This window comes from Hemiscyllium ocellatum, chromosome 42 (genome assembly GCF_020745735.1).
Source record: "Hemiscyllium ocellatum isolate sHemOce1 chromosome 42, sHemOce1.pat.X.cur, whole genome shotgun sequence".
Taxonomy (NCBI): Eukaryota; Metazoa; Chordata; class Chondrichthyes; order Orectolobiformes; family Hemiscylliidae; genus Hemiscyllium; species Hemiscyllium ocellatum.
Genome location: NC_083442.1, coordinates 15543969 through 15569423, shown reverse-complemented (window position 1 = coordinate 15569423; position 25455 = coordinate 15543969). Strand labels below are relative to the sequence as shown.

Below are 25455 nucleotides of genomic sequence, written 5' to 3'. Positions count from 1 at the left end.
TTAATGTTCCAGGATACAAATGCTACAGGAAGAAAGGGAGGCAAGAGAGAAGGGGGAGTGGCATTTTTGATAAGGGAGAGCATCACAGCTGTGCTGAGAGAGGATATTCCTGGAAATACATCCAGGGAAGTTATTTGGATGGAGCTGAGAAATAAGAAAGGGACGATAACCTTACTGGGATTGTATTATAGACCCCCTAATAGTCAGAGGGAAATTGAGAAACAAACTTCTAAGGAGATCTCAGCTATCTGTAAGAATAATCGGGTAGTTATGGTAGGGGATTTTAACTTTCCAAACATCAACTGGGACTGCCATAGTGTTAAAGGTTTAGATGGAGAGGAATTTCTTAAGTGCGTTCAAGACAATTTTCAGATTCAGTATTTGGATGTACCTACTAGAGAAGGAGCAAAACCTGACCTATTCGTGGGAAATAAGGCAGGGCAGGTGACTGAGGTGTCAGTGGGGGGGCACTTTGGGGCCAGCGACCATAATTCTATTTGTTTTAAAATAGTGATGGAAAAGGATAGACCAGATCTAAAAGTTGAAGTTCTAAATTGGAGAAAGGCCAATTTTGACTGTATTAGGCAAGAACTTTTGAAAGCTGATTGGAGACAGGTGTTTGCAGGTAAAGGGACAGCTGGAAAATGGGAAGCCTTCAGAAATGAGAAAACGAGAATCCAGAGAAAGTATTTTCCTGTCAGGGTGGAAGGGAAGGCTGGTAGGTATAGGGAATGCTGGATGACTAAAGAAATGGAGGGTTTGGTTAAGAAAAAGAAGGAAGCATATGTCAGGTATAGACAGGATAGATCGAGTGAATCCTTAAAAGAGTATAAAGGAAGTAGGAGTATACTTAAGAGGGAAATCAGGAGGGCAAAAAGGGGACATGAGATAGCTTTGGCAAATAGAATTAAGGAGAATCCAAAGGGTTTTTACAAATATATTAAGGAAAACAAGGTAACTAGGGAGAGAATAGGGCCCCTCAAAGATCAGCCTTTGTGTGGAGCCACAGAAAATGGGGGAGATATTAAATGAATATTTTGCATCAGTATTTACTGTGGAAAGGATATGGAAGATATAGACTGTGGGGAAATAGATGGTGACATCTTGCAAAATGTCCCATTACAGAGGAGGAAGTGCTGGATGTCTTGAAATGGGTAAAAGTGGATAAATCCCCAGGATCTGGTGTACCCGAGAACTCTGTGGGAAGCCAAAGGAGCGATTGCTGTGCCGCTTGCTGAGATATTTATATCAATAGTCACAGGTGAGGTGCCGGAAGGCTGGAGGTTGGCAAACGTGGTGCCACTGTTTAAGAAGGGCGGTAAAGACAAGCCAGGGAACTATAGACTGGTGAGCCTGATCTCGATAGTGGGCAAGTTTTTGGAGGGAATCCTGAGGGACAGGATGTACATGTATTTAGAAAGACAAGGAGTGATTCGGGATAGTCAATATGGCTTTGTGTGTGGGAAATCATGTCTCACAAATTTGATGGAGTTTTTTGAAGAAGTAACAAAGTGGATTGATGAGGGCAGAGCAGTAGATGTGATCTATATGGACTTTAGTAAGGCATTCAACATGGTTCCCCATGGGAGACTGATTAGCAAGCTTAGATCTCATGGAATACAGGGAGAACTAGCCATTTGGATACAGAACTGGCACAGAGGGTGGTGGTGGAGGGTTGTTTTTCAGTCTGGAGGCCTGTGACCAGTGGAGTGCCACAAGGATCGTTGCTGGGTCCTCTACTTTTTGTCATTTCCATAAATGATTTGGATGTGAGCATATGAGGTATAGTTAGTAAGTTTGCAGATGACACCAAAATTGGAAGTGTAGTGGACAGCGAAGAGGGTTACCTCAGATTACAACAGGATCTGGACCAGATGGGCTGAGAAGTGGCAGATGGAGTTTAATTCATATAAATGTGATGTGCTGCATTTTGGGAAAGCAACTCTTAGCAGGACTTATACACTTAATAGTAAAGTCTGAGGGAGTGTTGCTGAACAAAGAGACCTTGGAGTGCAGGTTCATAGTTCCTTGAAACTGAGTCGCAGGTAGATAGGATAGTGAAGAAGGCGTTTGGCATGCTTTCCTTTATTGGTCAGAGTATTGAGTACAGGAGTTGGGAGGTCATGTTGCGACTGGACAGGGCATTGGTTAGGCCACAGTTGGAATATTGCATGCAATTCTGGTCTCCTTCCTATCGGAAAAATGTTGTGAAACTTGAAAGGGTTCAGAGAAGATTTACAAGGATGTTGCCAGGGTTGGAGGGTTTGAGCTACAGGGAGAGGCTGAACAGGCTGGGACTGTTCTCCCTGGAGCGTCAGAGGTTGAGGGGTGACCTTATAGAGGTTTATAAAATCATGAGGGGCATGGATAGGATAAATAGGCAAAGTCTTTTCCCTGGGGTTGGGAGTCCAGAACCAGAGGGCCTAGGTTTAGGGTGAGAGGGGAAAGATATAAAAGAGACCTAAGGGGCAACTTTTTCACACAGAGGGTGGTGCGTGTATGGAGTGAGCTGCCAGAAGATGTGGTGTATGAATAGGAAGGGTTTGGAGGGTTATGGGCCGGGTGCTGGCAGGTGGGACTAGATTGGGTTGGGATAGCTGGTCGACATGGACGTGTTGGACCAAATGGTCTGTTTCCACTCTGTACATCTCTATGACTCTATATAATACAAACCATCAACACTGCGCTTTGACAACCATCATGAGGAAAAGTCACCGCCTCGCACCACTCCACACCTGCAGAATAGTTAACCCGCCGCTACAGCAATAAACAATCATAACATAAACCTAACCATCTTTCTAATAATTACACAAGACATTCCCCAGTCGTCGACAGCAAAATTGCTGTCCGCCCGTTTCCCGCCAACGACGCGAGCCCGCCGCGCAGGCCCAGTTCGGAGCCCCGGGAGACCCCGCCTCTCCGTACGTGCGCGCACCCACCAGGTGCGGTCGTGTGGCGGGCGGGAGCACTGGCGATGCGTGCACGCCGTCGCCCGTACGTGCGGGGGCACGGCGCGGCCCCTGGCGGCCTGGAATGCTGGTTCGGAAGGAACCACGTGACCAAGCGATGTCCGCGGGCCGACGAACGGGAGCTAAATGGTAACTGGCGAGTTAGTGAGTGTGTGTGTTTTTGATCGTGTCTTTGTGAGTGTGAGCTTGTCGTGTCAGCAGCCTCTCTCAGCCCCTGTGAGAGTGAAGGCTTTGCGGTTATTTCCAACCAGGCAAACAATGGGGCCTTGCACTGGGCTCGGGTCACAACCCATCCCTCACCCCACGATCTGACTGTGTCTCTATCTCCCACTCCCTGCACAGGCCTCTCCATCTCCTGTTTCTGTGGGAACTTGTATGTGGGTGGTGGAGTGAACATCTTTCTGTGGCTAAGCAAGTTTCTGAGTGTCAGTCAGCTTTCATGGCTGCCTCTCTGCCTTATTGACTCCATGATTGATTTCTGAACGTTCCAGATCATTTTGTACCCAAGTGCAAATTTTGTGATCTTTCTACATCCCTATCCGTCTCCACGCCCACCTCCCACCTCCCCGCGAAAATTATCACAGTTGAGGTGCACCAAAAGGTTTGTCTGTTTTCCTTAAAACAAATAATTTCCATTTGTCAAATTATTTTCTCCTGTAAATAGAGGGTGAGCTAGAGGAAGAGGGTACACTGTGTGCAGAATGGAGTTTGAAAATGTCAAATATTTTCTCATGTAGGAAGAGGGTATATTGCCCACTGTGAGTTGAGCAGCGTTTGTCATAATGTGATGTCAGTTATATTCATGTGCACCTTAGTTAGAACAGTGTGCCTACATGATCACTTTCTAAATTATGTGTCAAAGCCTATCTTTTACCCTGAGCTGCTTGTGGTTATCTATGGTACAGTTGTCTAGCATTTACCACATTCATAAATGGTAAAAAGTAAAATCCTGGGGGCTATCTTCATAAAAATGCACCAGTCATGGGATGAATCTTGTGGATTTTGCTTTTGACATGAAAGATTTTAATTGTTTTAATTTTACATAGAATTAAGTAGCTGTAGATACAAGTAGCACATTCAAGTTAACATATTGGGAGAAAGTGAGGACTGCACATCCTGGAAGTCAAAATGTGTAGCGTTGGAAAAGCACAGCAGGTCAGGCAGCATCCGAAGAACAGAGGTGTTGACGTTTCGAGCATAAGTATTCATTAAGAATGATGAAGCCCTTCATCAGCCATTTCAGACAAAGGTCTTATGCCGGAAACATCGACTTCCCTGCTCTTCGGATGCTGCCTAACCTGCTATGCTTTTCCAGCGCCACAGGTTAACATTATGATCGTACTAAAAAAGGGATGTGCCAAGACAAAAATAGAACTCCTATTCCACAACAAGAAAAGACTAAAACTAAGCATTAATAGGTCCAGCTAGGTGAGGGTTAAGAAACAGGTATACATTGAGTATTAAACCAGCAAAGGACCACCTAATAAGACAAAATATCAAAAGGTAGAAGAGGTGCCAAAAAAAATGGTAAAGGCGAGAAATGAAATTAAGGAACATTGCGCAAAATAGTAAAATGTTTTATAGGAACATAATACAAATAAATGAAGCTGTATTGGGAGTAGGACCATTTAGGAACTGACTGGATAATATCACAGATACTGATAGAAGAAATATTAAGTAATTTACCAGGCAGATTTAACAGAGAAAGTGAGGACTGCAGATGCTGGAGTTTAAAGTCGAAGAGTGGGGGCCATATAACGGACAGAAATAAAATTGAATGATTTGAATAATGAGATAAGTGCAATTAAAAATTTGGGATGTTATTGATTGAATAAACTAAACATATTCAAAGAAGACAGAACCTCTGATCCAGATGGGTTGGATCTACATATTATAAAAGAACCTAACGAAAAAGATGTGGCGCACATAGCCAGTATACCTACTGGTTGGTGGGAGTGTAGAGCATGTCCAGGAAATTATAAACCAATCAACTTAATACCATTGGTAAAGTAAGATAGTCCCTGTTCAAGGATAAAATAGAAGGTCTAGAAGTAGGAAACGTATTAATGAAATGCCTACATAGATTTCAAAAGAGAGAATCTTGCTAAAGTGAGCTTATTGAGGTTTTTTGAAGTGGTAACAGAGACCGTGTTAATGCAGCAGATGTAGTTTATCTGAATTTTCAAAAGGCCGTTTAATAAGGTGCCCGTAACAGACGAATGAATAAGGTCAGAGAATGTTGAATTGGGGGACAGATGTCAGAATGAATTATTAGCTGGCTTCAAGACTGAAGACAGAGAATGATAGTGAAGAATACTTTGGGATGGTGGGAAGTAGTGTTCCATGAGAATCAGTACTGGAACCACAGCAATTTACATTAACATTGTGAAATATGGAATCAAAAATTAAGTTTTTCTAAATTTGCAAATGACACCAAATTAAGTAGAATGGTCAGTACAAAGGAGAATGGCAACTAATTACAAGCAGATTAAATTACCTTGCCAAATAAGGCAAAATGTTTAGCAAATTAAGTTCAAGTTATGTGTGAGGTTACAAAAACAGAATGTGCTGGAGAAACTCAGCAGGTCTGGCAACACCTGCGGAGAGAAAAACAAGGTTAATGTTTCAAATACGGTGACTCGTCTTTGCAGAGTGAGGTTTTATGTTTTGGTACAAAATATAAGGTCACATCACTTGGAAAGTGGAAGTCTAGATGGGCATAAAGGAACAATGAGATCTTTGAGTGCAAATACACAAATCACTAAAACATTGTGTCACAGATCAGCAAGATAATTTAGAAAAAGCAAAAGAACCACTAGGTTTTATTTCTAAGGGATATAATTGAAAGTAGTGAGGTGATGCTAAACTTGTTCCAAACCTTGTTGGGAGGACATATAACAGTACTGCATGCAGTTCTGGTTGACAATGTAAAGAGGATGTACGGTAGAAGGATGTATATGAAAGGATTGACAAGCTCGGTTCCTTCTCGCTTAGGAAATAAAAGGTTGAGGTGTTTAGTATCAAAGGCCTTTAAAAATTATGAAAGGTTTTGAGAGGTTGCATACAGGGAGAATGTTTTCCTTATGGGTCAAAACATAACTCGAGATCATCAGTATAAAATAGTCACCAAGAAATCCAATAAGAGAACTACTCCACTCAGAGTGGTAAGAATGTGGAACTCAGTACTACAGGAAATGATTGAAGTGAGTAGTACAGATGCATTTAAGAGGAAGCCAGACAAGGGAGAAGGGAATATAGTGTAAATTTAGATGAGGAAAGATTATGCTCAAGTGCAACATCACCATTAGCCTGGATTGATGGGCCGAATGGCCTGTTTCTTTTCATATATCTTATGCAATCACACATGGAGCTATATTTTCTGATGAAGTCTTGATATCACACTTAGTCAAATGCTTGATGACAAGGATGGTCATTTTTGCCTCACCTTGAGTTCTTAATGGCAACTAGTAGAAATTCAAATTTAATTGACTAATAAAAATATGATTTGAAAATTAATCCCAGTAATGACGGCCATAACAACTATTGTTGTTTGTCCTCGACACGGTCCTGTCCCCTTTAGTCCTCGACACGGTCCTGTCCCCTTTAGTCCAAGAACTCCCCACCTACGTTCGGGACACCACCCACGCCCTCCACCTCCTCCAGGATTTTCGCTTCCCCGGTCCCCAATGCCTTATTTTCACTATGGACATCCAGTCCCTGTACACCTCCATCCCCCATCACGAAGGACTCAAAGCCCTCCGCTTCTTCCTTTCCCGCCGCACTAACCAGTACCCTTCCACTGACACCCTCCTTCGACTGACTGAACTGGTCCTCACCCTGAATAACTTCTCTTTTCAATCCTCCCACTTCCTCCAAACTAAAGGAGTTGCCATGGGCACCCGCATGGGCCCCAGCTATGCCTGCCTCTTCGTAGGATATGTGGAACAGTCCATCTTCCGCAACTACACTGGCACCACCCCCCACCTTTTCCTCCGCTACATCGATGACTGTATCGGCGCTGCCTCGTGCTCCCACGAGGAGGTTGAACAGTTCATCAACTTTACTAACACCTTCCATCCCGACCTGAAATTCACCTGGACTGTCTCAGACTCCTCCCTCCCCTTCCTAGACCTTTCCATTTCTATCTCGGGCGACCGACTCAACACAGACATCTATTATAAACCGACTGACTCCCACAGCTACCTGGACTACACCTCCTCCCACCCTGCCCCCTGTAAAAACGCCATCCCATATTCCCAATTCCTTCGTCTCCGCCGCATCTGCTCCCAGGAGGACCAATTCCAACACCGCACAACCCAGGTGGCCTCCTTCTTCAAGGACCGCAGATTCCCCCCAGACGTGATCGACGATGCCCTCCACCGCATCTCCTCCACTTCCCGCTCCTCCGCCCTTGAGCCCCGCTCCTCCAACCGCCACCAAGACAGAACCCCACTGGTTCTCACCTACCACCCCACCAACCTGCGCATACAACGTATTATCCGCCGCCATTTCCGCCACCTCCAAACGGACCCCACCACCAAGGATATATTTCCCTCCCCTCCCCTATCAGCGTTCCGCAAGGACCACTCCCTTCGTGACTCCCTTGTCAGATCCACACCCCCCACCAACCCAACCTCCACCCCCGGCACCTTCCCCTGCAACCGCAGGAAATGTAAAACTTGCGCCCACACCTCCACACTCACTTCCCTCCAAGGCCCCAAGGGATCCTTCCATATCCGCCACAAGTTCACCTGTACCTCCACACACATCATCTATTGCATCCGCTGCACCCGATGTGGCCTCCTCTATATTGGTGAGACAGGCCGCTTACTTGCGGAACGCTTCAGAGAACACCTCTGGGCCGCCCGAACCAACCAACCCAATCACCCCGTGGCTCAACACTTTAACTCCCCCTCCCACTCCACCGAGGACATGCAGGTCCTTGGACTCCTCCACCGGCAGAACACAACTACACGACGGCTGGAGGAGGAGCACCTCATCTTCCGCCTGGGAACCCTCCAACCACAAGGTATGAATTCAGATTTCTCCAGCTTCCTCATTTCCCCTCCCCCCACCTTGTCTCAGTCGGTTCCCTCAACTCAGCACCGCCCTCCTAACCTGCAATCCTCTTCCTGACCTCTCCGCCCCCACCCCACTCCGGCCTATCACCCTCACCTTGACCTCCTTCCACCTATCCCACCTCCATCGCCCCTTCCCCTAGTCCCTCCTCCCTACCTTTTATCTCAGCCGGCTTGGCTCTCTCTCTCTTATTCCTGATGAAGGGCTTATGCTCGAAACGTCGAATTCTCTATTCCTGAGATGCTGCCTGGCCTGCTGTGCTTTGACCAGCAACACATTTGCAGCTGTGATCTCCAGCATCTGCAGACCTCATTTTTTACATAAAAACCTATCCGATTCATTAGCAATCTGACATTCTTGCTCAGTCTGGTCTGCATGAAACTCCAGATTCACAGCAGTATGGTTGACCATTAACTGCTGTCTGAAATTCCCCAACAACTCAGTCCAACAGAATTAGATTTGGGCAGTAAATACTGAACCTTGCCAGCAATGTCTACATCCCATGAAGTAATACAAAAAGAAGATCTTTTGTCCATGTTGGGAACAAAGTTTGTGATGTGATGCAGAGCTGTATAGTCTTGACGAAACTCAAACTTAGCATCAGTGATCAGGTTCTTGCCGAGTATGTGCTGCTTGATAGTACTGTCAGCAATGCTTTTTATCACTTTACTGATGGCCAGGAATACACCGATGGGTTGCTAATTGGTTGGTTTGGATTTATGCTGTCTTTTTTTTGTGAACAGGGCAAATCTGGGTGATTTTCCACATTATTGTGGAGATCCCAGTATTGAAGTTATATTGGAACATCTTCATTAAGAATGCAGCTAACTTTGGCTGGAGAGTCCTCTGTATGATAGTTTGGATGTTGTCAGGGTCCAAAACCTGTGCAGGATACATGAGGATATTCAGACTGAAGATATTGTAATGTCATTTGTGCTGCACTCCTCCATAACTGAGTTTGGGGATATTTATGGTGGCTTCTCCTCTTCTAGTTACTTTTCACAACTGGACGTGGCAGGACTGCAGGGCTCTGATTTGATATATTGATTGTGGAATTGATTCATTCAGTTTATTGTACACATGTAAGTAAGAGAATGTTAAACAAGAGAAGTCATCATCCCCAAAAAAGCAGATTCTGGGAATAATCAAACAAAAATAGAATATGTTGGAAACTCTTAGCAGAGCTGTCAGAATCTGTAGAGGTACAGGAGTTTCTGGTGTAGTTCCTGAATCAGCAATAGCCGTATGTATTTGGCTGTGATCATGTTTATAGCCCAGTGAGCATTCCTGTGTTCCAAAAATATTTCTAGAGAAGTGGTGAGCAGAGAGTTTGTTTGACTATGATCCATTAATTATGTAGTATTTCCATAAAGAGTTAAATTGCAGTCTCAGTATCATTTGAATTGCTTTTGGCCTGGTTCTATGGGGCACAAGGACCAACTGTACTATTTATACTACCATTGATGTCCTGTAATACTCTCCTGCCTAGCTATTGTTCTGTTTTCGTTACAATTCATTTTAGCCCACATTTTCTCTCAATTATTTTCATTTGCTGTGATAAATTTAATACTCCTAAATTTCTGCATGTTTTGATGTGAGCCAGTCTTTTAGAAGACCTTAATCCTCGATAAAGGTGTTTTCTTCTTTTGGAGGAACTGACTAGTGCTGGGTTATGATTCTATAGATGCAAGTGAACATTCAGCAACTCCATCCAGGTGCTATTCTTTGTCTTTGCTGTTAGGCATATCTGCCCAGACAGTGAATTTGACAGGCTGCATTTAACACACAGCTAAGCCAACTCAACAAACACCCACCATGGGACATTTTTGTATAACGCAGCAAGAAAGAACATGCGTTTATATAGAACCGCAGAATCTTTAAAGTGCGGAATGAGGCTGTTGGGTCCATTGAGTCTGTACCGACCCTTCAAAGGCTCTGCACCCAGACCCAGCCCCCTACTGTATCCCCATAACCCAACATCTACCAACACTAATCAACCTACCCTGCACATCGCTGAATATTATAGACAATTTCAGCACATCCAATACTTAATCTGCACGTCTTTGGACTGTGAGGGGAAACTGGAGCACCCAGTGAAAACCCACGCAGCCATGTGGAGAATATATAAATTCCACACAGACAATCATCTAAGGCTGAAATTGAACCCAGCTTGAGGCAGCAGTGCTAACCACCGAGTCACCATGCTGCCCCGTAAAAAATTTCACATTTCACTTCCTCGATGTCCCAAAACACTTTACAGTCATTGAATTTCTTTTGTGTCCAATTCACATCATGTTTTCAAATTCCACTGCAAAGATTTGAGATCCTGATATTTCTTCAGGCATCAGTGTCGTTCATGGCATGTAGATGTGTTTCAATGAGGCAATAAACTGACATCCAGGCTGCTCTGAGTGGATGTAAACAATGCTGTGGCACAAGTGTGTTTTCCTGGCATCCTGGGTAATATACATCTCTCAACTAACATTACAGTTGCAGATTGTGTGGTAGTTTATCTCATTGCTGTGTGGTGGAGCCCTGCTGTGCACCAGTTCACTGTTATGGTATAGTGATTAACTTGCAATAAATGCTTCTTTGGTTATGGAAAGTTGTGAAGAAGTCTGATGTTGTGCATGGAACCTTATAAATGGAAGGTCTTTGAAATATAGCTACAATTAATTTGTGAACAAGCAGCAGATCCGATAACTGACCAGATAATCCATTTTGGTGTTGACTAAAAGACAAATGTTGCAAGGACACCAGGAAAATCATGGGAACATCAACTTTCACTTGTTCAGATATGGTCTGAGATTAGCATTTTATCCAAAAACTGGCACCTATAAACCTTGTAGTAATCCTTCCATAATTTTTTTTTAAACTGTGGCTGCTGGAATCTGAAACAAAAAAAGAAATTGCTGGAGAAACTCAGCAGGTCTGGCACCATCTGATGAAGAGCCACTGCACTCAAAACATTAATTCAGTTTTCTTCCTACAGATGCTACCACACCTGTTGAGTTTCTCCAGCAACATCTGTTTTTGGTTCAGTAATCCTTCCACTTTACTTTGGAGTGTCAATGAAGCTTAAACCCAGAAACCTTCGCTGCCAAATGAACCATGGCTGACACACCAACAACCCCAGTGACGTATCATGAGATTTACTCACTGACTTAGCAGCCAAGCTATTAATCACTGAGCTATTTTGCAGTAAGTATTACTCTCTGGTCGTGTACAGCAAGCTCATGGGTTGAAAGGGCAATTTTGAAATGTTTAATCAGTATTCATGTAGAAATGGTTTTAAACTAACTGTTGTCTACACTGTGCAGGCTATGAGGAGTATAATGTGTAATTGCAGGGAAGCATCAAAGATTAATATTCAAAATTGGTGGGCAAAGATGTGAATAGGAAATAATTAAAAACTCACAGGATGACTACTTCAGCATTTATTAAATGCAACATGTTGACTTACATTATCTGAACATCTTCCTTTTAATTACACATTACTTTTATTAAAGTTTCATTTTGCCCCAGCAGCATAACTGATTAATGCAGTGAGCAGTTAAATAATGGAAGGCGGGAAAGTCCCAGATTTCATCTGTTATGAAATTGGAACAATGATCAGGCTGATGACCATTGGTACTTCAGTCTCTCCTGTTAATAAAGAGAAAATTAACTACAATTTCATAAAATGCTGAACATTCATGGCATTGCAAGAAGTCATTGGAGCCACTGTGTCAGTACCAACCAAAAAGAGCAATACAGCCTGACCCTCACATTCTAGTTCTTAGTCTCTCACCCTTTCAGTTACAGCATTGCTTATCAAAGTATATTTTCCAAATGCAGTAAGGTGCTTTGCTTCTAACACTTTCAGGCAGTGAGTGCCGGTTAGGTGAAAAAAAATCTTCTCAATGTCCTTGTAATCTTTCTACCACTTGGTTTATTCTGTGCTCTCTGGTTAATGACCTGTCTACTAAGGGAAATAGTTTCTTCCTTCTGTTCTACCCAGGCCCCTCATTATTTAGTATGCTTTAATTAAATCTCCCCTCAGTCTCTCTGTTCCAAACCAAAATTCCAACTTTTCTCAGTAGCTAAGATTCTCCAGTCCAAGCAATCTATTCTGCACCTCTCTGGGATTACATTCTTTCTGTAGTGCAGTAACTGAAACTATGCAATACATCAGCTGGGTCCTAACTAGCCTTTTATATAATTCACAATGCTATTCACATTCTATGTTACAGCTTATAAAACAAAGTATCAGCATGCTTATGAATAAACCTGTCCTGTTGCCTTTGGGGATTTGTGAGTATGCATTGCAATTTCCTTCTGTTCCTCTACAGTTCTCAGTATCATACTATTTAATGCATTTTCCCTTGCCTTGTTTGCCATCTCTAAATGCATTCCCTGGATTGCATTATACTTCCATCTAAGCAGACAGGTGGGCACTGGTTTAACATCTACACCAAAAGATAGCACGTTCATCAATGTAGCACTCTTTCAGTACTGCACAGGCCATAATTTTTGTGCCCATGGCTAATGCACAACAGTCACAGCATTTCGAACTGTTTACTAAATTGAATTCCTTCATCCCTGATACTATTACAGCAAATCTTTTTTCACTCTCACCTGTGATATCTTTGTTTAATATCACAGATACGTTGCATCTGTACTTGGGGAGGATATTCCTGGGAGAATATCCAGTAAAGTTATATTGGTGGAACCGAGGAATAGGACAGTGATGATCACCTTGTTGGAATTGTAGGCCCACCAGTAGTCAGCAGGAATTTGGGAAGCAAATGTGTAAGGAGATGTCAGCTATCTGTATGAATAATAGGTTTGTAATGGGAGGGAATTTTAAATGTTCAAACATAGACTGAGTTCGCCATAGTGTTAAGGGTTTGGATAGAGAGGAATTTCTGAAGTGTATACAAGAAAATTTTCTTATTCACTATGTGAATGTACCTATGAGAGAAGAAGCAAAATCTGACCTTCTGTTGGGAAATGAGGCAGGGCAAATGACTGAGGCTTCAGTGGGGGAGCACTTTGGGGCCAGTGGTCATAACTCTGTTAGTTTTAAATAGTTATGAAAAAGGATAAACTGATCTATAAGTTAAAATTCTAAACTGGAGTAGGACCAATTTTGATGGTATGAGGCAAGAACAAGTTAATTGGGAGATGCTATTTGTAGGTAAAGGATAGTTGGAGTATGTGAGGCCTCTAAAAATGAGATAATTGAGATTCAAAGACAGTATGTTCCTGTTAGTGTGAAGGACAAGGCTGATACACTTAGGGAGTGTTGAATATCCTAAGTTGAGGCTCTGGTCAAGAAAAAGGAGGAGGCCTATGTCACGTATAGACAGCTGGGATTGAGTGAATCCTCAGAGGACTATAAGGGCAGTAGGAGCATACATAAATAGGAAGTCAGGAGAGCAAAAAGGGAGTGGGAGAATTATTTGCCAAACAGGGTTGAGAAGAATCCAAAAAGATTCTAACAAATACATTAAAGGAAAATGAGTAACTGGGGAGAGAATTGGGACCTTGAAGGTCAACAAGGTTAATTGTGTCTGGAGTCACAAAAACGGGGTGAGATACTAAATTAATATTTCGCTTCAGCATTTACTGTGGAGAAGGATGTCGAAGCTAGGGAACTTGGGGAAAAAAATAGTGATATATTGAAAAGTGTCCATATTACAGAACAGGAAGTGCTGAACATCTTAGAATGCATAAAGGTAGATAAATCCCTGGGACTTGATCCGGTGTATCCCAGAACTTTGTGTGAGCTAGGGTACTGATTGCTGAGCCTCTTGCTAAGATATTTGAAGTCAAAAGTGTGGCGCTGGAAAAGCACAACAGATCAGGCAGCATCTGAGGAGCAGGAAAATCAATGTTTCAGGCATAAGCTTAGATGTTGCCTGATCTGCTGTGCTTTTCCAGCGCCACACTCTTGACTTTGATCTCCAGCATCTGCAGTCCTCATTTTCTCCTTAGATATTTGTATCATCAGTAGCCAGAGGTGAGGTGCTGGAGGATTGGAGATTGGCTAATGCAGTGCCATTATTTTAAAAAGGTGGTAACGAATAGCCAGGGAACTATAGACCAGTGAGCTGACGTCAGTGGTGGGTAACTTGTTGGAGAGGTTTCTGAGGGCCAGGATTTGCATGCATTTGGAAAGGCAAGGACTGATTAAGGAGAGTCAACATGGCTTTGTGTGTGAGAAACCATGTCTAAACTAACTTAGTTGAGTTTTTTGAAGTGACGAAGACAGATCAGGGTAGAGCAGCAGACGTTGTCTGTGTGGACTTCAGTGAGGCATTCGACAAGTTCGACGTGGTAGACTGGTTAGTAAGGTTAGATCACGTTGAATACAGAGGGAGTTACCTGATTGAATACAAAATTGACTTGAAGGTACGAGACAGAGGGTGATGGTACAGGGTTGTTTTTCGGATGGGAGGCCTGTGATCAGTGGTTTGCCTCAAGGACTGGTGCTGGGGTCACTGCTTTTTGTCATTCACATAAATGATATGGATATGAATACGGGAGGTAGGGTTAGTAAATTTGCAGATGACACCAAAATTACTGATGTAGTGGACAGTGAAGAAAGTTATATCAGAGTACAATGGGACCTTGATCAGATGGGCCAGTGGTCCAAGGAGTGGCAGATGGTGTTTAATTCAGATAAATGTGAGGTGTTCGATTTTGATAAGGCAACCAAGTCATTATACACTTAATGGTAGGGCACTGAGGAGTGTTGCCAAACAAAAAGATCTTGGGGTGTAGGTGCATAGTTCCTTTAAAATGGAGTCGCAGGTAGACAGGGTGGTGAAGAAGGCATTTGACATGGTCGATGCATTGAGTATAGCAGTTGGGATGTCATGTTGCGGCTGTACAGAGCATTGGTTAGGATACTTTTGGAATACTGCGTATAATTCTGGTTTCCCTGCTATAGAAAGATTATGTTAAACTTGAAAGGGTTCAGAAAAGATTTACTGAGATATGGCCAGTTTTGGAGGGTTTAAACTGTAGGGAGAGGCTGAACTAGCTGGGACATTTTTTCCCTGGCTGAGGCTGAGGAGTGATCTTATAAGACTTTATGAATTCATGAGAAGCATGGATAGGGTGAATAGCCAAGGTCATTTCCCCAGGGTAGGGGAGTGCTAGAAGGCATAGGTTTGAGGTGACAGAGGAAAACTGTAAAAGGGACCTGAGGGGCAACATTTTCAAGAAGGTGGTGCTGCATGTATAGGATGAGCTGCCAGAGGAAGTGGTGGAGCCAGTACAATTACAACATTTAAAAGACACCTGGATGCGTACATAATTAGGATAGATAGGAAGGGTTTAAAGGGATATGGGCTAAATGCTAGCAAATGGGACTAGATCAGTTTAGGATATCTGCTTGGCATAAACAAGTTGGACCAAAGGATCTGTTTTCATGCTGTATAACTCTTATGACTCTAATTGTGCCCATTACTCCATGACTGCCTTTGACCCATATCCCTTAATATTTTTGCTTAACAAAAGAGCATCTATCTACCTTGCCTTTTCCTGTTAATACCTTGAAGAGTTGAGTCAGATCACCCATGACCTTCTAAATTCTAGAGAAAACAATTCTAATTTTTATGATCTGTCATAACTACCCCTGAAGTTTAGAAGACCAAGTATCATTCTTACTGCTCCATGCTTTTATCAGTAAAGCCAAAGATCTCATGTTGTTTTTTCACACGTTTTTCAATTTGTGTGGCCTCCCCTAAAGATTTGCTGGGTCTCTAATCCTCCACAGCTTTTTAAAATTTATCATAGTTACCTATCTTCATTCTGCCTACCAATTATTATCAAGGGACCAGAATAAACATGCATGGACATCAATAAGGAAGAAATGATGCAGGATACAGAATCCTGAATGCTGACTTAGCTTTTTCTTCATTTGTTCGTGGGAAGTGTTTGTCGCTGGATGCACCAGTATTTATTGACTACTGGTAGTTCTCCTATAACGCCGTTGTTGGAATTCACAATCACGTTATAAGCAAATCGTGTTTAATGAACAAGCATTATTGGACAACTACCTGCATCTGTAGTTGTCCTTGTACAGTTGTGGTGAGCTGCTTTCTGAACTGCTGCAATCCATTTGGTACAGGCAAACCCAGAAAGATGTTACAAAAGGAATTCCAGGGTTTTACTTAGCAACATTGAAGGAATTATATATTTCCAGGTCAGGATGGTGAGGGACTTGGAGAGATGTTTCTTTGTACCTGTTGCCTTTTAGATTATAGTGGTTGTGGGTTTAGAAGGTGCTGTCCAAGGAGCCTGGGTAAGTTACTGTAGTGCACCTTGTAGATCACGCAACGCCAGGTTATAGTCCAACAGGTTTGCTTGGAAGCCCTAGCCTTCGGAGCGCTGCTCCTTCATCAGGTGTTTGGGAAGTATAAGATTGTAAGACACAGAATTTACAGCAAATGTTTATAGTGTGATGTAACTGAAATTATATATTGAAAAAGACTTGGATTGTTTGTTAAGTCTTAACTACTATGTACCAGTAATGGAGTAGGCAAATGTTTATGGATAAGGTGTCAATCAAGTAGGTTGTTTTGTCCTAGATGGTGTCAAGTTTCTTGAGTGCTGTTGTAGCTGCACTCATCCAAGTAAACGGAGAGAATTCCATCACACTCCTGACTTGTACCTTGTAGATGGTGGAACAGACTTTCGGTAGTTAGTGTGTTACTCACAGCAGTACTCCTAACCTCTGACCTATTCTTGTAGTCACAATAATTATAAGGCTAGGTCATTTCAAAGTCTGGTCACTGATGTTGATAGTGGGGGATTCTGCAATGGTATTTCCATTAAATGTCAAGAGGCTATGGTGAAATTCTCTGCTTTTTGAAATGTCTTGAAAATGTTTTTGAAAGGTCATTGCTTGGCACTTATATGGCGCACCTACTACATTTTCACTTATCAGTTCAAACCTGGATTTTCCTAAGTTTTTGCTACATTTGGACATGGACAGTTCTAGTATTTTACTGACATCTGTTCCTTCTCTCAAATGAAGAATGGGTATTTTAATGACATTCAAGATGGTCACTCAAAATAGTGAAATTATAACCAAGAAAGGAGTTAATGTCTCCTTTAGAAGAGATGAACAGAAGCCATTACCACCTCCAGTTTTCTGCCACTGCTGTACTTTCTTCCTGGTGATGATTTCTGCTGTGGTGCTGATTGCTTGGGCACAAACATCCCTAAACCAGCTGTCCATCCTTGATTTAAAAAATTAGCCATTGCAGTGTTTGCAGAATATTCAATTATATTGTTTCTCACAGCCAAAGAAAATTCTGGGTCAGATGGAGGTTCTGGATGGTGACAAAGAGCTGATGCTTCTATTCACTGACAGCCATGGTGCCCCTCTCTCCAGTGCACTTCAAAGATGGGCTAATTCAAATGTATATCAGGAAAAAGGCCAAGACCTGTTGGTCTCCATTACATATCATCTGCTGCATGTATCAACTAAACTATTTTTCAAAGTGTTCACATTGGAACTTCTTAAAAGAATATTTAGAGACCGGGTCATGGGGGATTGAAAGGTATATTCTTGCTCCTATTCTCCTGTGTTCCTAGAACATGGATGATTTGTCAGCTAATCGTGTTTTTCAATTCGCCATAACCTATCAGGTTGTCAATATGTGCTTTCACAATTAGTCATCCAAGGTTTTTTGTTGAGATGAGGCGAACCATAATAAAGAGACCAAGAATTGGCCAATGTGATAGGGTAACAAATGAGAAGTTGGGAATTGTGATCCAGGTCTGATGATGGGCGAATAATTACATGAGTCAAAAAGTAAATAAATAAAACTAAATGAAACATGAACTGGAATACAGTGAAAGAGGAGGGAAAAGCAAAAGATGGAAAGATATGGGAACATCATTTATGAAACCCTTTATTTACACATGAAGAATCCTTGATTTTCATACTGCCTCCTCAGGATGAGCTTTCAGAGTGACAGAATCTCCAACACCCCTCTTTTTAGCCATCAGCCAGGGCTCCCTAGGTGGACCAGCTTAACAGCCCCTATCAAGGAACTCATGTTTTATGAGATCCAGTTGACCTGGCAGAGTCTTGTCTGGTATTGGTGTTCCTGAAGCTGTCACAGCCCCCCATGTGAGAGCTGTAAGGAGAAGCCCAGAAACTATCGACTTGACATCGGTGATGGGTAACTTGTTGGAGGAGATTCTGAAAGATTGGATTTACATGCATTTGTAGAGGCAAGAATTGATCAGGTATAGTCAGCATGGTTTTGTGTGCAGAAAGTTGTGTCTCTCAAACTTGATTGAGTTTTTTTTAATGAAGTAGCCACAAAGATTGATGAGAACAGAGTGGTAGACTTGTTTACTTGGATTTTAGTAAAGCCTTTGACAAGGTTCCGCATGGTAGACTAATTAGTAAAGTTAGATCACATGGGATTCAGGTTAAGGTTACCAATTGGATACAAAATTGTTTTTATGGTAAGAAACAACAGTTGATGCTGGAGGGTTTTTTTTGTACTGGATGCCTGTGACCAGCAGGGTTCCAACAGGGATCAGTACTGGATCCACTTTTGTTGTCATTTACCAATGATTGGATAAGAATAAAGGGTGCCTTAGGTTTGCATCTGACAGGTAGCCAGGATGGTTAAGGTGTTCAGCATGCTTGTCTTCATTGCTTAGACCTCTGAGTATGGGAGTTGGAATGTCATATTGAGGTTATACAGGACATTGGTGAGCTCTCTTCTGGAGTACTGTGTACAGTTTTGGTCTCCCTGTTGTAGGAAGGATATTATTAAACTGGGGAGGGTTCAGAAAAGATTTGTCAGGATGATGCTGGGAATGTAGGGTTTGAGATGTAAAAATAGCCTGGAAAGCTGGAACTTTTTTTCATTGGCGCGTAGAAGATTGAGGGAGGACTTTATTGTGATTTGTAAAATTGTGGTGGGCATTATAAGGTGAATGATGGCTATTTTCTTTGGGGTAAGGGTGGGGGAATTTTGGGGAGAGGGAGTTTAAAACTAGGGGACATATTTTTAAGGTGAGCAAAGAAATATTTAAAATGCGGGGCAATTTTTTTCTTACACAGTGGTTCATGTGTAGAATGAACTGCCAGAGAAATTTGTGGATGCAGTAAAAAATGCATTTGGATAAATTCACGAATAAGAAAGGTTTGGAGGAGTGTGGGCCAAGTGCAGGTAAGTGGGTCTAGTTCAGTTTGGGAACATGGTCAGCATGGACTGGTTGTAGTGAAAGTTTCCAGTAAAAAATGAGGTCTGCAGATGCTGGAGATCACAGCTGCAAATGTGTTGCTGGTCAAAGCACAGCAGGCCAGGCAGCATCTCAGGAATAGAGAATTCGACGTTTCGAGCATAAGCCCTTCATCAGGAATGCTGTATGATTAAGTCTTTGACTGTAAGAGTCCTTGACTCTCATACTGCCTCTTCGGAGTCAGCTCTGAGTGCCAGAGCTTCTGGACATCTTTTTTAAAATTATATTAAACAGCACAGTTTACAAATAAACAATTAACATTAACTGCCATATACAGAGACACAGCAATTTACACGGGAGAGGAGCAGCAAAGCCAGGCCCCTAACCCCACCATTCAACCAGTTTTCAGGGAGATGAGGACAAACATCAAATCCTGGCACCGTTTTTTTAAACTTTATTAAACAGTACAAAATGCAGTTAACAATAAACAGAAAGCAGCAGTTCACCCAGATAAACCCCACTATATACGGGGAAAGGGCAACAAAGCCAACCCCAAACCCCACCGTTTAACCAGTTTTCAGGGAGATGAGGACAAACTTCAAATCCTGGCACACGTCTTTTTGTCAGCCAGGGCTCCATGATTGGACTAGATTAACTGCACCAATCAGGGACTGCATATTCAATGATGTACAGCTGATTGACCTCATTACAATGACTGCATTTGGGAACTGGTGAAGCTGACACTATGCACATAAGCATTCTGTAGTAGTACCAACAAGTTAAATCATGTCCCAAGACCATCAAAATACACCCACGTTTAAGGGAAATCAAACATTAATTTTGGTAGAAGCTGTATCAGTTAACTTAAGTGAAAATGCTACGTTTGATTAGATTGCTTAGATAACTTACGTGAAAATGCTACATTTGCATTCAGTTAAAAATATTGTTTAAAATTGGGTGGTCACAAGTCTTACATTAAATAGAAATTAGAACAAGTTGAGTACCAGCTGAATGAACAGTGTCTCTCAAGATTCATGATTAATCTTGGAAATGACATGCTTCACCAAACCTTTGCGGAATAATCTCAGCATTTTGTTTCAGTTTTAAATTGGATGAAATTAAGTCCACTTTACTGATTTCTTGAGTCTTCCACATTAACAGAAGTGAACTGACAAAAGCACAAATGATCAAACTGCTGCTGTCCATAAAATTCACCACTATGAGTCATTTTTGATATTATCTACCTACCTGAAACTCCCTCTGGCAACCTCTGCTTTTCTGCAGGAACCATGTGGTGCTGCACCATTTTGTTTTGTTTGCAAAGGATCTGCAAATGTGGTTGTATCTCTCAATTAATTATGTAGATTATGGGCAGCAATTAGGATGGCAATTCCTTTGTGGGCTGTCGATTGGGAGAGGCCAGGAGCAGGCACGCTGAGTGTTCATTGTTGACTGACAGCTCTCCTGTCTGGGGGTAAACGGAATAGAGAGAGATGATAGAATTTCTTCTTGCAACCACATCCTATAGACTGCACATTTGAAGAATTAGGTATGAATGCACTTTTCTTTGGCTGTTTGTGGGGTTGGTGGGCAGGGTTTGAATTGACGCAGGAAAGTGTTTGAGCAGATAGAAGACCAATATTTGCCATTAGCTGTGACTTTGAGGCAGATGCAGACTGCTTTAATTAGACCAATTTAATAAGCTCCAGGAGGGGAGAGCATCAAATGTTTTGTTTTTATTAAAGAAACAGCCATGTTTAAACAATTGCTGAATGATGTGGCTTAAAAATTGTGGTAGAGAAAACTTGCATGGTTTCTTTTGAATAAGTAGGCCTTTTAGTAAAGTGAGTGTTTCTGGAATTGGGGGATGGGCAAGGATAGGTGATTGTCAGCAGCTTTGTCATAGCACACTATCTCTGGAGCACATTCTGCTTTTGTCATGTAATGCAGATAATTAATCTTATTGTTCTAGTTTACGTTTATTCTCCTGTGTTCAGGTTTTTGTTGTTACTTGTTTTCAAATCCCATCCCATCCTCACTCTTCCCTTTATCTTTAACCAGCCTCAGCCTTGCAACTATCTTAGTTTTTTTGCTCTTTAAATTATTGCCCCTTGTGAGTCCCCAATTATACTCTTTACATTCTTGTTCACTGTCCTTTCAATTGCCAAGGTTCTAAAGCAGTAGCATTTCCTTCCAAAACCCCTCCACCTCCCTACGCCCTTTCTTCCTTGAATAATCCTTAAAATTAGCTTTTTGTCACTTGGTTTCAAATGTTTGGTAACACTACTGTAATGTGCCTTGGAACACTTTACAATTATTTAGGTACTATATAAGTGCAAGTTATTAAAGGCTAGAAGATTAATCAAAAATAGGAATGTGTTTATGATTTTTCTTTCTAATATCACAGGACATGCTATGTGTCACAGTTGTTATTGATATTGTGTAAACTAAATCTGAATTGTAGCTAATTAAAACCCCATCTCCATTGCATTTGGGTCCTTAATTTCTAAGGATTTCTGTCAATGTGTAAAACAGTATCATTATTTGAAGCCTATAAGAGTCAGATATAGGAACAGATGTAGGCCCTTGAGGTTGTTCTGCCATTCACTGTGATCATGGCTGATCTGTGGCCTAGCTTCATATTGCCTTTGGCCCATATCCCTAAATATATTTTTTTGTGTGAAGCAAAGATATTTCAGATCTAAAACTAACAACAGATTTCACATCAACTGCTATTTGTGAGAGTTCCAAATTTCTACCACCTTCTGCGTGTAGAAGTGCTTCCTAACATTTCTCCTGAATGGTCTGGCCCTAATGCTCAAATTTCCAATCAATGGAAATAGTTTATCTACCCTCTCTCCCTTGAAGACTTCAATCAGATCACCATTCTCAATTCTAGATAAAATACATACATATTTTTATATGATTATACATATGTATAATCTCTTCACATAACTTAACCCTTGAAATCCAAATATAATTCTTGTAAACTTACTCCCTCCAAGGCCAATGTATCCTTTCCAAGGTACCCAGATTTACTCACAGTACATCAAATAGGATCTAACCAGGGTTTTGTGTTATTTCTGCATAAACTCTGCATCCTTGTAGGGAAAAGTGAGAACTGCAGATGCTGGAGATCAGAGTCAAGATTAGATTGGTGCTGGAAAAGCACATCCGATCAAGCAGCTAAAACGATTTTATCTCTCCACCCCAGAGGCTTCCTGCCTCATTCCTAATGAAGGGCTTTTGCCTGAAACGTTGATTTTCCCGTTCCTTGGATGCTGCCTGACCTGCTGTGCTTTTCCAGCACCACTTTAATCTTGACTCTGCATCCTTGTACTCCTGTCTTCTAGATATAAAGGCCAGCGTTCTGTTACTATTCTTGATTGTTTTCTGCACCTGTTTGTGGCATATTACGGATCTGTGCACCTGAATCCCAAAGTTTCTTTGGATATCAATTATATTTAATTACATACCATCTATCCTTTTTCAGTCCAAAATGGATAATCTCATACTTGCTTATGTTCAAGTCCATCTGCCATAGTTTAGCCCATTTTATATATTAGTTGCATGGCATCCTTTTCAAAATTATACTTTAATGAATTGAAGTGAGAGTTTAGAGAATAGAGGGACCTTATAAAAAGTTGATGATGTAGTAAGTTGTAAATATTTGGACAAGAAGTAAATTAGTGATTTTCAAGTCAGTCCATCAGCGTTTTCTATTCTGATTGGAAACATTTTTTCTTTCGCTTTTTTACATGATAAAACCAGTGCATTCGAATTTTCAGTGACTATCTTAGCCATATATCCTGCGAACATCTTTTTGTAGTACAATCTGATCACGGTTAGGCTTCCATACTTGACATCAAAAACCGCTTGGGATTCCAGCCTCCGTTTGTTATCCAGCAACTCTCAGATGGAGGAGGTACAGACAACAGGATTGGATTGACTGTGTCAGTAACAGTTGAACAGTCTGCAAGCGTTCACTGTGATGACTTGTATATTAATGATGGCATCTGTCCTATTTATTGGAAAATAGTTAGCATCTCTGTGTCCCCTGCTGTTTTTGAATGCAAAACTTATCAAATAATTGAATGTTGCAAAGTGGAAGTGGACAGGCAAATGTTGTAAATCAGAATTAGATGAATGTACCTGCTTGATAATTAATTCACAGGGCACTTCAAAATAAATTATGTACTTGTATCATGGAATTGTGTTGCAGAAATGTTGTAGCTTGGACAGTGTTATTCAGCAGCAATTTGTATTTAAATAAAACCTTTAATATAATAAGACTTCCCAAGGTGTTTTGCAGCAGCATTTAAAATAACATATGACATGGAGCCACATGATCAGATGACTAAAGATGTGTTCAAAGACATTGGCATTAATGAGTACCTTAAAGGAAGGAAGCAAGTTAAAGAGGATAATCTAGATCTTAGGGCACAGATCATTGAAGGCGTAACAAATAAGGGTGGAATGTTTAATGTCAGGGAAACTCTCAAGGCCAGAGTTTGGGGAGCACAACAAATCCAGTCAAGTATTAAACTGGTAATTTGAAAGTCAAACAGTTATTGCATCCAAATGAGAGTGTTGGCTAGGAGTGCGTAGCTTGAATTTCCTTTGTACTTGATGTGGAGAAGGTGTGAATCCCTAGAATTTAATTTTTGCTGTTTAATTTTTAAGACCGGAATATCTGAGAGACTTATTCATGGATTTCTTTAACATGACTGTCATGCAAGGACAAGGAAGAAAGGGAAGGTAACTGGTCAAATTGGACTACTGACCTGATCAAGAAAAGCTGCAGGGACTAAATGCAAACATAGCCAAATTCACATTTGCAAGGTGATGGAACTGAGGGATGAGCTTGTTGATGGAACTGAAAATAAGCCATGATCTGCTAAATTATGACATCTTTGCTATTTAGTTGAATTTTTTTGTGAAATTTTCTGTAGTAGTTCAAACCCCATTGATTAACATTCAGTATGAAGATAATTGGGAATTGTGTGAAACTACATTTTTTTTACAGTCAGTTTCCCGTCCTTTCTCTTCTTTACTGCCAAGCTATACAAGTTTAATTTTTAATGGAAGAGGTTCCCTGGTGGATGTCAAGTATGTACACACAGCTGTGTTTAGCATCAGTACAACACAGACATCTGGTATCGGAGTATATACAATGAATTAGCTGTTCTTTTAGTATCCCTCCTGTGTATCCACTAGACAGTAATAAGCAACCTGAATTTGATTTTCAGCCCAGTCAAAAAATATCATCTTCAACAGTGCTAACAAGAGAAAGGGGAACTTAAGAGAAAATGTTTGATTTTTAAATCTTGAATTTATGTATTGGATTGGTGCCATAACAATTTCACTACACTTTGTGGGGAAAAAGAAAGAAGATTTTCCATTAAGAAAGTTTGGTATTATTGAATGTTGAAAAATGCAGTAGCTGTCTGGAACTGAGATGGATACAGGAGATCTACATCAATTCATCTTACAAGGGAACAAAGCTCAAATAATGGAAAAGCTTTATTTAGCAACACAGTTTGATGTAGGGTATTCAAATAGATCAACTATTTTTGTTTGAATGTAAATGTCTACCATGAGTGGCTCCTCGTCTCCTTGGGAGTGACCACTAGCGTGTCATTCAGTATGATTTTCTGAGGGCTGGACCCTATCCCAACCAACCTAACATTTGGAGTAGACCATCTCGATCAATGCTATCGATCATCTCATAGAATTCATACAGTGCCATTCAGCTCATTGCGTCTGGGCCCACCCACTCTGCAAAGAGCATTCACCCCAGCCTCATCCCCATAACCCTATATTTCCCGTGGCTAAACCACCTAGCTTGAACAGTACGTGGTGTTTTGACATGGTTAGTCCACCTAACCTGCACATCTTTGGACTGTGGGAGAAAACCCGGCGGAAAACCCATACAGACACAGGGAGATTGTCTGCGTGGAGTTGCTCAATCATCAAACACTGGAATCTCACCTGGGTTCCTGATGCTTTGAGGCAACAGTGCTAGCCACTGTTTGATTTTGCCACCCCAGCCTTACTGTACTTAATCTATTGGCCTTTGAGTCAAATTGAGCTAACACTCAACAAGGCTGTGGTGAGCTGCCTTTTTGAACTGCTGCAGAGCGTCTGCTGAGCATTAGCCCGCAATGCGTTTAGGGAGGGAATTCCAAGATTTTGACCA

The 25455-nt window shown here is 41.6% G+C and overlaps 1 protein-coding gene across 4 annotated transcripts in view; it reads left to right on the top strand.

Annotated features, from left to right (window-relative positions):
* The first annotated feature begins 3045 nt into the window (after window positions 1-3045).
* Window positions 3046-25455, top strand: part of znf592 (zinc finger protein 592) — a 195420-nt gene continuing 173010 nt past the window's right edge. For 2 of the 4 annotated variants that reach the window (XM_060853612.1, XM_060853609.1), the window contains exon 1: window positions 20747-20805. The gene's annotated coding sequence lies outside the window, so the exon portion shown is untranslated. Of the gene's footprint in view, window positions 3099-12286; window positions 12342-20746; window positions 20806-25455 lie in introns of those variants that run through there. The other 2 variants (XM_060853610.1, XM_060853611.1) reach the window with 2 other exon arrangements.